Raw genomic sequence first — 11,020 nt, forward strand, 5'->3', positions numbered from 1 at the left:
GGGGGGGTGTAGACAGGGCCGGGCGGGTGGGTTAGGTAGGGGAAGGGAGGGGAAGGTGAGGGGAGGGCAAAGGAAAGTTCCCTCCAAGGCCGCTCCGATTTCGGAGCGGCCTTGGAGGGAACGGGGGGAGGTAGCGCGGCTCGGCGCGCGCAGGCTATACAAAATCGATAGCCTTGCGCGCGCCGATCCAGGATTTTAGTGGATACGCGCGGCTCCGCGCGTATCTACTAAAATCCAGCGTACTTTTGTTTGCGCCTGGAGCGCAAACAAAAGTAGGCTGTTCGCGCTCGTCTGAAAATCTACCCCTGTATTCATAATTCTCAGACAAGAAAATAATAGTGTATGTACCATAAAGCCGTTCACCTCTAGGTGTTCTAATCTAGCTCAGCTAAGTAGTAACCAAAACTCAGTAGTACAATATTGATTTCAGTCTTGTTCTTATTCCAACAATGGATTATTTTTTAACTTTTTAGTTTTTGGTTCTCTATACCCAAGTTTATTTAGCAAGTAAATGTTTGATGCACTATGTAAACTGTATATAATTTTACCATGTAAGCAATTGCTCTCTGCTTACCTGCACTGCTCTCCAGTTAGAAATTGTTAATCTATCCCTTTTCTTCAAACGGCCTTCTTCTACAATCCCTGTTTTAATGTAACTTTCGCTTTCTGTGTTAACTGGTTTCCCCCCCTAGTTTATTGTAGACCGGTAAGATAAGACCTGGTCTTGAGCATCGGTATATTAAAAGAATTTAAATAAATAAAAATAAAAAAGAATTTAAAAAATTTAAACATTTACCATTATATTTGCAACTTAGCAATACTATATATTCATGGCAGATAAGGACTCTACCTATTTTTCTTTCTGTTGCAGTGTCATAGATTCTAGTTTATCTCTGGCTTTACCTTCATTTTTCACGTCTTTGCAAAAGGGATCCTCTGCTCTTATCCCAGGCTTCCTAGAATTCTGTAACTCTCATTTTGCCTCCACCACCTCCGCTGGGAGGCTGTTCCAAGTAGCTAGTTAATATCCTTTTTGTAAAGAAATGCTTTGTTTCTCCTGAGTCTTCCCCCGCTTTGAGTTTCATCATGACCTGTTGTTCTAGACCTTGCTTTCCAAAGGATAATGCTTGCTTTTTGCATTATTCATATCTTTGGGGTATTAAAGCCCCCTTTATTTTCTCTGTTTCTCTGGGGTATACATTTAGATCTTTATAATACAGCTTCGGGTGCATTTTGATAGCCTATCTCTATACTGCTTCTACTCTGTTTTTTGGCAACTTATGGCCAATAATTCCCATGAATAATTTTACTGCTTCTGTGATAAATATCTATAGACAGATATCTGCTGGCTAACAAAAAAAACATAGCTCGCTGGCCTGCTCCAGTTGGTGTTTTCTAACATGCAATGCCATTTATAGTTCCTTCTCTGTACAGTGTGCCTCTCCCTACAGTCTTCAATGAGACCAACACCAAACTACTCCATAAAAACGCTACAGAGCTTCTGTTTAAACTACAACTACCCTTGGGAAAAGATATGAAAACACACCAGCAGAAAAGCACCAGAGTAGAGTGTGAGACCTAAGAAAAGAGCAGATAATTTTCAAAGTGATTTATTTGGGTTACTAGTAGGAGTGTGCAGAGATATGTCTTTTATTTCATATTATTTTGTCTCATTCACTCTGTTTCATTTCATGTAGAATGAAAAAAAAATAAATATATACCCCATGTTCCATGTAAACCGATGTGATTTGAATTTATTCAGGAATGTCGGTATAGAAAAGTGTTAAATAAATAAATAAATAGATAAATAAATAAATATTAAAAAAAATAAAAAAATCAAAACTAAATAAAAGTCCTCCTGGGCCTTCCAGCCCTGAAATTGTCTTACCAATTTTATTTTTTCTTCATGGGGCAGGAACAAACCTGGGTCACTACTGCTCTGCTCCGGACATGCTTAAAAATGATACCAGAAGACCAATGAAAGCACCATTGTTATTGTCATCCATGCAAAGGGTTTTTCTATTGTAAGTCACTCAGAATTTTTCAAAAACAAGGTGATTACTAAATCTAAATAAATAAGTAAATAAGAAATTAAAAATTGTACTGTCCTCAGTCTGCTGGCACCATTTCTAAGCATAATTCTGCCAGGCTAGCCACAGGAATTAGTCTTGCCCCATGCAGAAAAGAGTAAATATGTCAATAGTGTTCAGGAGAGTGTGAGGAGGGATCAGAGGTGAGACACAGGTGGGGGTTTTCCTGCCAGTAGCAGCATTTTAAAATAAAATGAAAGAAAACAAATGCAGTTGTATTTTTCTTTCATTTTGTTTTAAAAATAAATTAAAATGAAGCAGGAAATGTTAAAATTTCCCATCTTATATTAAATGGATGGATTTCCCTAGTACACTGGTTCTTAAACCTGTAATGGAGGACCACCAGGCAGTCAGGTTTTCAGGATATCCACAATGAATATACAAGAGACAAATTTGCATGCACTGCCTCAATAGCATTTAAATTTTATCTCATGCATAGTTATTGTGGATATCCTGAAAATAAGACAAGACTGGCTAGTGATCCCCCAGGACCAGTTTGGGAGCCTCTGCCCTTGTAGATACTTACTCAGGTAGATTGCTCTGAGTTAACATTGTTCTTCTCAGTGCAGCTAAAATATTTGTGAAATTAGCATTTGGCTGGCTGCGGGATGGCCCCATGACCAGCTGCACTGATCCCCAAATGCGTCCGATGCCACCAATGCGGCTGAGATGCCACCATGCCGCTTTTCCCTAGGCCTCCTTAGGTATGCATACACATGGCACGCTAACACAAAGATCTTGCAGCAGGAAATGCTACTGCTAATGCCTGGCCACGTTACAAGCAATTGCCTCATCAGCAAGACCTCCTGAAGTCTTTCAGAATGTGTTACTTTCCTTGGTGTCTCCATGCTTTGCCTTGTCTCCCTGTGCCTTGACCTGCCTGTTGTTGCCCTGCCTTGCCTTATTGTTGCCTTGCCTTACCTGCCCTTGCCATGTCTTGGTCCTTTAGGGGTAGATTTTCAGACGAGCGCGAACAGCCTACTTTTGTTTGCGCTCCAGGCGCAAACAAAAGTACGCTGGATTTTAGTAGATACGCGCGGAGCCGCGCGTATCCACTAAAATCCTGGATCGGCGCGCGCAAGGCTATCGATTTTGTATAGCCTGCGCGCGCCGAGCCGCGCTACCTCCCCCCGTTCCCTCCAAGGCCGCTCCGAAATCGGAGCGGCCTTGGAGGGAACTTTCCTTTGCCCTCCCCTCACCTTCCCCTCCCTTCCCCTACCTAACCCACCCGCCCGGCCCTGTCTACACCCCCCCCTTACCTTTGTCGGGGGATTTACGCCTCCCGGAGGGAGACGTAAATCCCCGCGCGCCAGCGGGCCTGCTGCGCGCCGGGCCGCGACCTGGGGGCGGGTACGGAGGGCGCGGCCACGCCCCGTACCCGCCCCCAAAACGCTGCCGACACGCCCCCGGAACGCCGCGACGACCGGGCCCGCCCCCCGACACGCCCCCCTCCGAGAACCCCGGGACTTACGCGAGTCCCGGGGCTCTGCGCGCGCCAGGAGGCCTATGTAAAATAGGCTTCCCGGCGCGCAGGGCCCTGCTCGCCTAAATCCGCCCGGTTTTGGGCGGATTTAGGCGAGCAGGGCTCTGAAAATCTACCCCTATGTGTTTTATATTATAATACAGTACAGACTCAACAACCAAAGGGACAAGAAAGGTAATGTAAATATTTGATTTTTTTTTTTTAATCTCTACTGTCAGAAGTCTAGAAGAGTTCTCAAAGTTTCATTTCATTCAGTCAGTTCCATGTATTTATAACCTTTCTAAAAATGTACAGATACATTTGGGAGGAGCAGCTGAAGGAAAAGAGGGAAAAACACATACACATATGTACCCCTCTTCCCTTCTTCCCCCAGGCACTCAATTCAGGTGCTTAGATTTCCAGAACAAAAACTGCACTCCCAGTCTCCTGTTTCCCATTCTGACAAAGCACAACAATTTAATCATAGTAACTGAAATCATTAATGTTGCTAACTCTGGCCTGCCCCAAAACACCTCCTGCTCACACCTGGACCACCCCCGACTTATGCAGCTGACATTATGTGACTAGAATTTAGCAGCATACAGCTTTAAATATAGACAGCTAGCCATCTAGACGGATAACGTTTCAGTTATCCATCTAAATGGCTTTTGATTATCGACCTCTCTGCAGATTCAGAGAGCCTTACCTCACATAAGGAAGGAGTTTCTAATAAACAAACACTAAGAGGATGACCAAAGTATCCAGCTAGGTTGATAATTATGTAGTATGGGTGCGATGCAAGGAGGGAGTAAATTATGCTGCGATTGGAAGACCAGGGTAAGTATCTTAAAGTTAATCTACCATAGGATAGACAGCTAATGTAAGATAGCCAATACAGGAGATATATGATCCTGAGATCCTATCCCACTGATCAACGGAACTTCTGAATTTTGCATATCATTGAGACAGTATATACAAATTTACTTCATACATGTTCATTGTAGAGATCCTGAAAACCCACCTGGCTTGGGGTCCTCCAGCACAGGTTTGGAAACCACTGATTTAGGGTATTAAAAGCTGATCAAATGTCCAGGATTAGCTGCAGAAATTTGGTTTCAGCATCAAATCCTGGCGAACACTGTCAATCAGTAATGATTCTGTACTGTGTCAAGGGTGAAATTCAAACTAAGAATTCTCTAGCCAGCTATGTTCCTTAAGAAATTCCTGTAATTGTGTAAACACAACCTTTTCTATAACCTTAGCTAGTAGCGGCAAAGTGGCGACAAGGCAATAATTCATGGGATCTGAGGGATCTATCTTTGTATTTTTTAATATAGGTTAAGTGGTAGTAATTTTCAATAAAAAGGGAAACTGACCCTTAACCAAAGATGCATTAGTAAGTCTAGTCATGGATGACCTGGTTCATTTAGAAAAAGTTTGGTTAGGCCTGTAGAGCACAAATTGAACATACAAAACCTAATCTTCATCTTATTAATAATAGAGACAATTTCTAAGGCAGAGGAAAACTCACCCCAAATAGGAGTGGATGGCTGTAAATCCAAGGAATTGCTCTGTATAGTATACCCCTCTGAAATGTCTGTACAGTGCCTGATACTTTCTGGGAAAAAGGGAGAGCAAACATTTCACAAAATGTAGGTGAAGCTAGAATGGCATTTCAAGGAGTTGCTGACATGGCCGAGAGAACTATTTGAAAGAGTTTACTTGGCTGAAAAACCACAGCTGATATTTGAGTGAAAATCTAGCTATGCTTGGCCTAGTCTATGGAATCTCTGTACTTGCTCAATTTAGCACAATAGTCCACTAGTCACTAGAGTATTATCTGTTTTATTTTTCCACCAGCTACACGCAGCCCCATGGACTTCCTGTTTTAATGCATGCAATGATGGAGAATAGTCCTAGTATTTTTGCTCCTTACCATCCTGTTATTTTAGATGCTCTAAGGTCCAAGGATGCATGAAGCCATTAGTCTATTATTGTCATTGGTAGAGGGTTTCTCAAGAGCTGGGAGTCAATGAGATGGTCTTCTGCAGAGTACCCTGGGAGTTATAGTACCCGTATTGCCAGAGCGGGATGAACAAGTCAGCCTTGAATTAAAACGTGATCAGACCATGGAATTTTAATGCTGGATTTGCATCTAGATTCTAACCAGCTCTGATGGGTAAAAACTAAGTCCAAGATATGGGTCAGTCTATGTGTATGTGACTGGACCAATTGAGACCAATCTATTAGGGGTGTGCATTCGGATTGACCGCATTAGTAAAACGCAACTCATATTTTTTTTTTACTTAAAAAATTGATTCGACATAAACGATCGGATTTCCCACATATCGAACATAGATATGTTCGATATGTGGGAAATCGCGATTGTTGAGCCAAAATAAAAATATAAACCCCCTCACCCTCCTTAATCCCCCCCCCGACTTACCACAACTCCCTGGTGATGGAGCGAGGAGTGAGGACGCCATTTCTGCAATCCTTGGCGAGAAGCATGTGACGTCGGCGGCACGTCGAGTGACGCCGGCGTCACGTGATTCCCGGCTCGTTCGCGCCGGACGGCTCGTTCGGCCCAAAAAGAACTTTTGGCCAGCTTGGGGGGGCCTCCTGACCCCCCCAAGCTGGCCAAAAGTTCTTTTTGGGCCGAACGAGCCGTCCGGCGCGAACGAGCCGGGAATCACGTGGCGCCGTGTCACTCAGACGCGACGTCACGTGATTCCCGGCAAGTTCGCGCCGGACGGCTCGTTCGGCGCGAACAAGCCGGGAATCACGTGACGCCGACGTCACGTGATTCCCGGCAAGTTCGCGCCGGACGGCTCGTTCGGCCCAAAAAGAACTTTTGGCCAGCTTGAGGGGGTCAGGAGGCCCCCCAAGCTGGCCAAAAGTTCTTTTTGGGCCGAACGAGCCGTCCGGCGCGAACTTGCCGGGAATCACGTGACGTCGCATCTGAGTGACGCGGCGCCACGTGATTCCCGGCTCGTTCGCGCCGGACGGCTCGTTCGGCCCAAAAAGAACTTTTGGCCAGCTTGGGGGGGTCAGGAGGCCCCCCCAAGCTGGCCAAAAGTTATTTTTGGGCCGAACGAGCCGTCCGGCGCGAACGAGCCGGGAATCACGTGACGCCGCGTCACTCGACGTGCCACCGACGTCACATGCTTCTCGCCAAGGATTGCAGAAATGACGTCCTCACTCCTCGCTCGATCACCAGGGAGTTGTGGTAAGTCTGGGGGGGGATTAAGGAGGGTGAGGGGGTTTAATTTTTTTTTTTTGCACATATGTACATATACCCAACTCATTGGATTTTTTTTATGTCCATATTGGCCGCAAGTGGGACCCCCTTTCGGACATAAAAAATATGAACATAAAATTTTGCTCTGCACATCCCTACAATCTATAGCCTGCATGGCACTCAAGAAATCTCCATAAGTGATTGAAAGAAGAATATGGTCTACCCAGATATTAAAATCTCAAAGGATCACTGAATTTTTTATATCTGTCCTTATTGTCAATAGATTATCGATGAATGTAGACAAATCAGAGTCCATGTAACCTGAAGGAGCATAGATATAGCCTCCAATTAAAGGAGGATATTAAATAGAATAATTCTAATAGCATGTAGTTCTCTGTTTAGATTGTTGCCAATCACTAACAGACCACCTCATTTCATGGAACAAGGCTTTGAAAAAAACCTTATAATTCGGGAGAGATAAATCATTCAGAATTACTATGTCAGATGGAAGCATCTATGACTCTGTTAAGCACATGATATCTGGGGATAGGTCTATAATGAGATCTACCAATATTGGGATTTTTTCCTAACTGATTGTCCATTTACCAATAAAAAAAAAGAGTCATAGAATTAGACATGGAAACTCTGACTCTATAGTCCCTGAGATGAATTCCTCTTATTTGGGAATTCATGGGACGCCCTCTTCCCAACAGAGGTATAGGGTACCCAATAATGCTAATGTCCACAGCAGTGGATCAAAGCAACAAGCTAAAAAAACAAGCAGCTGGATACTGGTACCCCAATGTTTAAAATGCTCCTAGGAACCATTAAAAGCACAAATATCATATGAACCATCACATGGACATTAGTGAACAGTTTAGAAAATATAAAAATCAAGCGTTTGGCCAGGTTTATGGTACACTCATGTGTGAATGAAAGAGCAAACATAGGAACATACTCCTTATACGCATTTCTTCGTGCGCATGATTGAAGCACGTGCTCCCTTGTGTGTGGTGCCTCCAGTGTTACCACAGAATTAATATTTGGAATATTGGTGATGTCACTAGGGTAGAAGGGCAAAGCCAGCATTGGGCTGACAGCGTTCAGGGAATCCACTAACCTGAGGAAAAGCAAAAGAGGCAACCCAGCAGCTTGGCATGGCAACTGGGATTCACACAATAGCAGCAAACAGCAATAGGCATGCTAAGCAAAGCAGAAACACTTGTCTGGCATCACTGTTGGGTTAATATCTGGAGGCTTGATGATGTCATGCATGCTTGCTCATGGGTTAAAGGGAGTCTCATCCTTCCAGTTCCAGTGTTAAAATTCATGAAGGAAATGCTAGTAAAGAAGATCTGTCAAGTGGAGTGCCATAGGCAGAGGCAGAATAGGGATGTAGCAGAAGAAACTGTGGCCATTTCAGAGAGTACTGCAAGCAGGAGTAGCAGCCTGTCAGCTACTATTTTCTTCTCTATCTCAATATGCTAAAGCCACACTTCACATAAAGAACCATCGCTCCAGGCACAGGCCACAGCTAAAGAAGGCCTACTGTAGCAAAAGAGACCCAAGCACAAAGTGTGTCACAGACATATCTCGCAGAACCCATTGAAGACATGGGCAAATGTGCTGGCATATTGGGCTCACAAGTCCATCTTCTAGCCATTCCTAGCAAAAGTGGCTCAACGCTATCTTTCTAAGCCAGCCACATTAAATTTTCTACACATTAGCTGTTTTGTATTTATTATAATTGTAATAGTGGTAAATTTTTGATAAAAACAACAAGCGATATTGCAAATATTGTATGATATCTCCGTGATATGGCAACGTCATGCAATAGACACTACTGCAGGATATCCACTATGGCAGCTTAATAAATGACGGAGTTAGGTTCCTGTTTCCACACTGCCTGCCTGTCATGAACCAGTATTACCACAACAGGGGCCTGAATGTTACAACTCTACCTATCATGCCTCAGTAATACCACAACATAGGCCTGACTCAGGCCTGGCATGATTGGGTATACAGACCATGAATTTGCATGGGGTGGTGCACCAGAAGCTTTGGCAGCAGCAGAGAGGCCACAGGGCCGCAAGAAGAGCCAAACCCACTGGTGGGTGAAAAAGAAAAGAAGCCACAGGCTGTCCGCAGAGCTCACCCCAATGGCTGACGTGGAAGACAGACTGTCAGCATCTGAAAATATGGAGAGGTCACGATGTTCTTTATAATCTGCGGGGGCGGGGTAGCGGAAGCTGTGCACACCCATGGGAAAAGTTGTGCAGGGGCGTGCACAGCTTCCACTTTCCTGCCTGCAGCTCAGGAAAGCTGGCAGGCTGTGGTGAGGCTCATCCCACCATGGCCCGAAGTCAGAAGGAGGCCTGCGGGGGCCGTGATGGAGCTCATCCCACCATGACCCAAAGTCAGGAGAAGGCTATGTGTGTGGGTGTGAGAGAGAGTCTGTGTTAATGGTTGTGTCTGTGTGACAGCTTGTGTGCATGTGTATGTGTTTGTGTAAGAGCTTCTATGGATAGGTGTGTGTAAGAGCATGTGTGTGTATTTGTGTGAAAGCTTGTGTATATCTATGTGAAAGCCTGTCTGCATGTCTTTGTGAGAGCCTGTATGCATGTGTGTGTGTCTGTGAGAGCCTATGTGCATGTGTCTGTGTGACAATCTTTATGCTTGTCTGCATGTGTGTGTGTAAAAGCTTGTGTGTGTGCTGCATAAGAGCCTACATGCATATATGTGAAGGTCTGTATTATATATCCTTGTGCCTCCTCTCCTCCAGGGTATACAGATTCAGGACCTTCAGTCTCTTCTGATATGGATTTTTGAGGCAGACTCCACACAGTTTTGGTTGCCTTTCTCTGTATAACTTCCATGTTGTCCTTATCCTTTTTCAGATAAGTTGTCCAGAACTGCACACATTACTCCAGGTGAGACCTCACCAAAGATCTGTATAAAGGCATTATCACCATTTTTATCCTGCTGGTTATTCCCCTCTCTATGTAGTCCAGTATCCCTCTAACTTTTGCCATGGTTTTGTCACATTGTTTTGATTTCTTCAGATTGCCAGACACTATCACCTCAAGGTCCCTCTCCCAGTCTGTGTACATTCGTTTTTCAATGTTCCTCTCATTGAAACGGTGAAATATCTTAACATTTCTCTATTTCAGTTTTTTAATAATCACCAGTACCACTGCTGCCACCATTACTCCAAGCCAGTTTTGATACCTTAGAGTGCTTCCTCTGCTGCTCTGATCATGTGCAAGAAACACTGCATTTCCTCTTCAGGCTTGATCTGAGAGGGATGTAGTATTTTGGAGCTTTCACAGAGTTTATAAATAAAGCTTTTTAGCGGCTTCTAAATTAGTCTGTGCCTCACTGGTCTCACTCACTGTGCCAGTCTTCAGAGAAAGCCAGGCAGTGGCATTTGCTGCTGATTTATCTCTTCACTAGGGGAAGGTCTGAGTGGGAGTGTGGAGAGTTGCAGCAGTGCTAGTGATTTTTTGTCTCTATCTAGGTACAAGTGAAGTGAATGAGCAGTGCAGAGACCAAAACAAAGAGTCTCAACCAGGCTATCAGTCTATTTTTGTGTGTGGAGTCTATCAGCACAATTGTACAGCTTGGTAATATGCTTAAATTCAGTGGGTTGCCTCATCTGATCTGAGGACATCATCCCGCTTCAGATCTTGAGGTACACTTTTCTCACTGCATTGCTCTTCTCCTGCTATTTCAGTTTTTATTAATTATCACCAGAGTCACTGCTGCTGCCACCACTCCAAGCCAGTCTTGATACCTTAGGGTGCTTCCTCCACTACTCCAGTCTTCGAGGTTCTTTCCAAATCCCCTTGCCCTGCAGTACTTGCTGACTTTTGGTGTTGTCCTGGCCATCTATTAATTTGCATGCTTGCTGCACCATTCATTTGGCTTTTGATATCATTCTTCTTTTATGGTACTTACCATTCTTTGCCTTTACTCTGGTCATTCATTGCTTTTCATGTTTGCTGCACTACTCTTCAGGCCCTTCATGCCACTCCATGTACTGCTCAACTTTTACTATTTGTAAGAAGCATATACTGCTGCTGGTATATCCACCAGGTGCAGCCATAGCTCTGACTGGGAAAGATATCCTCCACTCCAGCTGCCTGAGGTTCCTTTCAACTTCCCTTCCTTTTTCCCTTCAGTACTTACAGACTCTTCCTCTTGCCCTGGCCATCGCTTGCTGCACCA

This window comes from Rhinatrema bivittatum, chromosome 3, assembly GCF_901001135.1.
Source record: "Rhinatrema bivittatum chromosome 3, aRhiBiv1.1, whole genome shotgun sequence".
Classification (NCBI taxonomy): domain Eukaryota; kingdom Metazoa; phylum Chordata; class Amphibia; order Gymnophiona; family Rhinatrematidae; genus Rhinatrema; species Rhinatrema bivittatum.